The 6,000-nt window shown below is 51.4% G+C and overlaps 1 protein-coding gene across 3 annotated transcripts in view; it reads right to left on the reverse strand.

Moving 5' to 3' along the window:
* Positions 1-3,310, reverse strand: part of ARMH4 (armadillo like helical domain containing 4) — a 219,699-nt gene extending 216,389 nt beyond the window's left edge. For 2 of the 3 annotated variants that reach the window (XM_040332893.1, XM_040332890.1), the window contains exon 1: positions 3,101-3,310. The gene's annotated coding sequence lies outside the window, so the exon portion shown is untranslated. The remainder of the gene's footprint in view (positions 1-3,100) is intronic. The other variant, XM_040332891.1, reaches the window with a different exon arrangement.
* Positions 3,311-6,000: the final 2,690 nt, after the last annotated feature.

The following is a 6,000-nucleotide window of genomic DNA, read 5'->3' on the forward strand; positions in this document are numbered from 1 at the left end:
GGGCCGGTCCCAGACACAAGACTGCGGGCCGGTCCCAGACACAAGACTGCGGGCCGGTCCCAGACACAAGACTGCGGGCCGGTCCCAGACACAAGACTGCGGGCCGGTCCCAGACACAAGACTGCGGGCCGGTCCCAGACACAAGACTGCGGGCCGGTCTCAGGCACAAGACTGCGGGCCGGTCTCAGGCACAAGACTGCGGGCCGGTCTCAGGCACAAGACTGCGGGCCGGTCTCAGGCACAAGACTGCGGGCCGGTCTCAGACACAAGACTGCGGGCCGGTCTCAGACACAAGACTGCGGGCCGGTCTCAGACACAAGACTGCGGGCCGGTCCCAGACACAAGACTGCGGGCCGGTCCCAGACACAAGACTGCGGGCCGGTCCCAGACACAAGACTGCGGGCCGGTCCCAGACACAAGACTGCGGGCCGGTCCCAGACACAAGACTGCGGGCCGGTCCCAGACAAAAGACTGCGGGCCGGTCCCAGACACAAGACTGCGGGCCGGTCCCAGACAAAAGACTGCGGGCCGGTCCCAGACACAAGACTGATCCGAAGACTGCGAGACTATTCACAATGCGCAGCAGGAAACCAGCTGTGAGGCCGCAAGGCTTCACTTCCTGTTTCCCTTAAGATGCCGGTGTCTTGTCATATTTGGCTTCCCTATCACAGATTCCTCCGGAAGTGACGTTCCGCCGCCGCCGCCATCTTGCTACACCCCACACTTCTGCACAGTAATGATAACGTGTGAAGGGGCAAGCAGACATCTTGTTACACCCATTGGAGTTTTAGATTTCACAAAACGGAGCTTATATACTTAAATACAGTGTTTGGAAATGCAACGGACTGTTTACAATGTAAATGTGAAAATCAGAGGTGTTCTGTCACATTAGTCACCATGTAAGCTCAGCAGGTTTGCTGCTGCTTTTTAAATTTAAAGCGGAGGTTCACCCTCAAAATTAACTTTTTCGCTAACCTATCTGCAGCCTTAATAAAGGCTTGTAGCGTTGTCATTTTTTTTTCAATGTGTACACTTACCTGTCTTCAGCCGCACTTCCGGGTCTTCTTCCTTGCGGGGAGAGGGCGTGTCGCTCCTTTTCCCCGACGGGGAGCTGTGCGCAATGTCTCCTGGGAGTGAGTGTTGTTCCTCCCAGGAGACGATTGACGTGCAGGTAAAGCGCGTCATCGCCTTTCCGAAAATATCCGACGGGGACTCGGCGCTATACGGCGCCTGCCATGTACAGCTGACGGCGCAGGCGCCGTAAAGTGCCGACTCCCCCTCGGATATTTTCGGAAGGCGATGACGCGCTTTACCCGCACGTCAATCATCTATGCGTCATCTTAGGAATGCCTACGAGAACCCGGAAGCCGGGTGAAAACAACGAAAAAACGTAAGTACAGCCCGAACAAAAAATTTTTTTGATGTTGATGTCAGCAGTATGCTGGATATAACAGTATATCGATATTTTAGGGTGAACCCCCGCTTTAACATCGAAACAGTGCATCGGATTTCCAAATACTGTATTTAAGCATATAAGCTCCGTTTTGTGTTGAAAATAACTGTGAAATCTAATACTCCGATGGGTGTAACAAGATGTCCGCTTGGCCCCTTCACACGCTATCATTACTGTGCAATGGTGTGGGGTGTAGCAAGATGGCGGCGACGAAACGTCACTTCCGGAGCAATCTGTGATGGGGACCCGAATGCGACAAGACACCGGCACTTGCACCCGAAGCTGAAGGAAGAATTGGCTCGGGGGAGGAGATCGCTGGATCCCTGGACAGGTAAGTGTCTTTATAATAAAAGTCAGCAGCTACAGTATTTGCAGCTGCTGACTTTTCATTTTTTGGGGGGCGCCTGGAGCTTCGGCAATTTTTTTTTTTTTTAAAGTCAGCAGCTACAAATACTGTAGCTGCTGACTTTTAATAATAGGACACTTACCTGTCCAGGGGCGCCCGTGATGTCCTCACCCGAAGCCGGTCTGTCCCTTGGCTCCCTGGTGTAAGGCGTCGGCATTTTCAGTAAGGCTGCTTTCACATTGGGCAGCGGAGGTGCGGTGACGGTATAGCCACGTTATTTTTAGCGCCGCTATACCGTCGTATTTACCGCGATATTCGGGCGCAAGCGGTGAGGTTTTAACCCCCGCTAGCGGCCGAAAAAGGGTTAATACCGCCCGCAATGCGCCTCTGTAGAGGCGCATTGCGGGCGGTATTACCGCAGTTTCCCATTGATTTCAATGGGAAGGCGCGGTATAGGAGCGGTAAACACCCCGCTCCTTCTGCTGACTTCTGGGACCTGTGTGTCTCCCAGAAGACAGCGGGGGGGGCGGAGGAGGGGCCAGACATGGCATAGATCACCACAGATTCTGCGGCGATCTATCGGAGCGGGGGAGGAACCTGGGCAGCGGAAGTTCTATTTTTGGGTGGAACTCCACTTTGAGATGCTGTCACTTGCACCCAAAGTCAATCGAAGAATTGGCTCGGGTGAGGACATCGCTGGATCCCTAGACAGGTAAGTGTCCTTATAATAAAAGTCAGCAGCTACAGTATTTGCGGCTGCTGACTTTTCATTGGCCTGGAGCTCCACTTTAAGTTTTGGTAAATCTGAAGCCAGTTATACCTGATGCAATCTGACGACAGATCTAAAAGGAGATTGCACAGGAAACCCTGAAGTGCAAGGGCCAGCCTGATTGGATAGATTAGGTCCCTGTATCACATCATTTTGGTAAATCTAAAATGGACTATACACTTTACAATCTTCTTAAGATTTCCCAAAAATGTAATAGGAGAGCCCACATATTGCAACCAATCAGGCAATCCCTAGAGATTGTACAATCAGATTGTATAGTGCATGGTCACCGTTGTCAGAATGTAATCGGTATGTATGGTGATCTGTAAAATATGACAAATAGCAACCAACCAATCTGCGATCTTCTATCGTTGTTCTGTCAGCTGTAACTGGAAGGTAGCTGACATGTGATTGGCTGTCTGGGCTGCCCTGTACAACGGGTAGCGGGTACACCTTGCTCTCCTCCTGGACCTGTCATTGGCAATGCAGTGAAAACAAACAATAGTAGAGAAGGCAGCATGAGGATCCTTACCAGGCAGAGCAGTCTGTGTGCCATGGGTGTCAGTGGTGCCGTGTGCCCCCCATCCTCCTCCTCTTCTCCTCCCCGGTGATTTCCGCTCGGTCCACCCTCCGGGTTGGCTCTATTCTCCGGAGACGGACAGGTAACACATCGATCTGATCCCCGCTCCGCTCTAACGCCGGAGACTGCCCATGCAACCCCGCCTGGCAACGCGCATGCGCAGCCCTCCTCCTCCGCCTCCTCCCTGTGCCCGGACCATTCATCCCAGCCTTGCAGATGTAGCCCCAGCATGGGCTGGTGGAGGGGTGCTGGAGGAATGACCTCCAACTTCACATCACCAGTCAGGCACACATAGGGGCACACTCTCACCTCTCAGAGGGTACAGGGCTGGCTGGGCTCACTTCACATCACCAGTCAGGCACACAGAGGGGCAGACTCTCACCTCTCAGAGGTTACAGGGCTGGCTGGGCTCACTTCACATCACCAGTCAGGCACACATAGGGGCAGACTCTCCCCTCTCAGAGGTTACAGTGCTGGCTGGGCTCACTTCACATCACCAGTCAGGCACACATAGGGGCAGACTCTCACCTCTCAGAGGTTACAGGGCTGGCTGGGCTCACTTCACCCCAAATGGATGAATTTCACGCCAGGAGGTGCGTGTCTGCGTTTTTTGTGTGTTTACACGCGTCGTGGTTAAGGCCATCCTGGCAATTTCAATGTGTGGGAAACGTGCAAAAAAACACATTTCTGGCACAATTTTTAAAACTGTGCTGCACCGGTACTGCGTTAGTATGCATTTTGGAGTTATGTGGGCGTGTCTTAGTGATTGTAAACAATCACCCATTTCGTTTAAAGCGGAGGTCCACATAAATAGTGAACCCCCTCCGGATACTTTCTCATGCAAGTACGTGGTACAGCAGGCGCATATCAGGAATATGAAGTGTTGGGGTAACAAACGTTTTAATGCTTGTCTGCAGAAGGATGTGCGTTCTGGTGTGGCACAAAGCGCACAATTTTACATGTGTTTCCAAACCACACCTGGTGTGAACAAGCCTTAAGGCTGGGTTCACACTGTCTTCGAATGCGACTCACGGCAGGGGTCCATTGCGTCCCTGTTTACAGTTTCAGGTCCGATTTCAGCCTTAATATTTGGCTGAATTTAGACTTGAAATGGACCAAAAGACGCACAGGGCTCATGTGCAAATTTGCACCGGAGCCGCAGCGGAGATATGTGAACCGGCTCCATAGAGAGCCAGTCCACCAATCATGAGCAGCGGAGATATGTGAACCGGCTCCATAGAGAGCCAGTCCACCAATCATGAGCAGCGGAGATATGTGAACCGGCTCCATAGAGAGCCAGTCAACCAATCATGAGCAGCGGAGATATGTGAACCGGCTCCATAGAGAGCCAGTCAACCAATCATGAGCAGCGGAGATATGTGAACCGGCTCCATAGAGAGCCAGTCAAAATCTCCTGCTATTGTAAATTGGATGTAGGGAATCCAATTCACAATAGTGTGAACCCAGCCTTAAGAGATTGTAAACCTCAAACATGAAATAAGAACAGAGCATATCCTGCTATAGTGTGTACTTGTCTCAATTAAGAGCACTGAGTGTCATTTCTGTCTGCTGCCTCATTACTCCACTATCAGCATAATTCACTTCTGACAAGTTTTCCTGACACCATGAGAAAAATGATGACAGGGGAGCGACCTCCAGCTAATTGACAGCCTCAGCTCTGTTCCTGTGTGCTGTGTTAAGGAGGTGAGTCCCTTCTGATTGGGCAAAGCTTAGCCCAATCAGGGTGCACAACAGTACTCGATCTCCATATTTGTGCAAAGCGGCTTCCTGTTCATTCACAAAATGAAGCATAGTAAACACGGTTTATTATGCTTCCATCATGAATGAGCACCGGTACCGATCACTCACTGTTTATTCAGAAAAGGAAGGCGCTGGTAAATTTGACATACTTACTAGCCCCTTCCTCCACTCTCCTCAAGATCCTCCAGAGCAGCTGGTTGGAGGGGTGAACCAGGAGCACTGCGAGGGGGGGTTCCCTGGCAGCAGAAGGAAGGGGAACCTGCACAGGAAGGGCGGTGGGGACAGCGTTTACTGGATCCATTCCCCTCTATTTTTCCACTCTTGTGGCAGCTGGAATGCTAGCAGGAGGAAGAGGAGGAGAAGCCAGTCTTCAGCTACCACAGGAGGAAAATACAGGGGATCAGATCCAGTAAATTCCACCCCTCCTGTCCAGGTTCCAGTGATCAACAAGGAAGGGATGTGATCTACCTGTCACCTGCCTGCGATTGATACACTAGTCCATTGATTGCTTTCTACAGCCCCTTAACAGAAGGTCCATTTCTCTGTATGGACCTGGGGCTGGGATGTAAACAATGCAGCAGCCTGTGCATTGAAACTGAGGTCCACTGATCATGGCTGCAATGCTCTGCAAGTTTCACATCAAAACTTTAGTAAATGCCATTTTTTTTTATGACAGGAGGCAGTATGTGCAGGAGAGGAGTGTGGAGGGTATGGTGGGGGGCAGTATGTGCAGGAGAGGAGTATGGATGGTATGACAAGAGGCAATATGTGCAGGAGAAAAGTGTGGAGGGTATTGCAAGTACCAGTATATGGAAGAGAAGTGTGGAGGGTATGACAGTGGGCAATATGGTCAGCACAGAGGTTCAAGGGGTATAAAAGGAGGGAGGGGTTAGGAGAGTATGACAGGGGTAGTATGTTTAGGAGGGGTGCAGAAGGTGGCAATATGTAAAGTAGAGGAATGTGAAGGGTATGACTAGGGGCAATATGTGCAGGAGAGGAGGGAGTATGGAGGGTATGACAGGATGCAGGAGAGGAGTGTGGAGGGTATGACGTGGACCTGTATGTGCAGGAGAGGAGTGTGGAGGGTATGA

This window comes from Rana temporaria, chromosome 13 (genome assembly GCF_905171775.1).
Source record: "Rana temporaria chromosome 13, aRanTem1.1, whole genome shotgun sequence".
Classification (NCBI taxonomy): domain Eukaryota; kingdom Metazoa; phylum Chordata; class Amphibia; order Anura; family Ranidae; genus Rana; species Rana temporaria.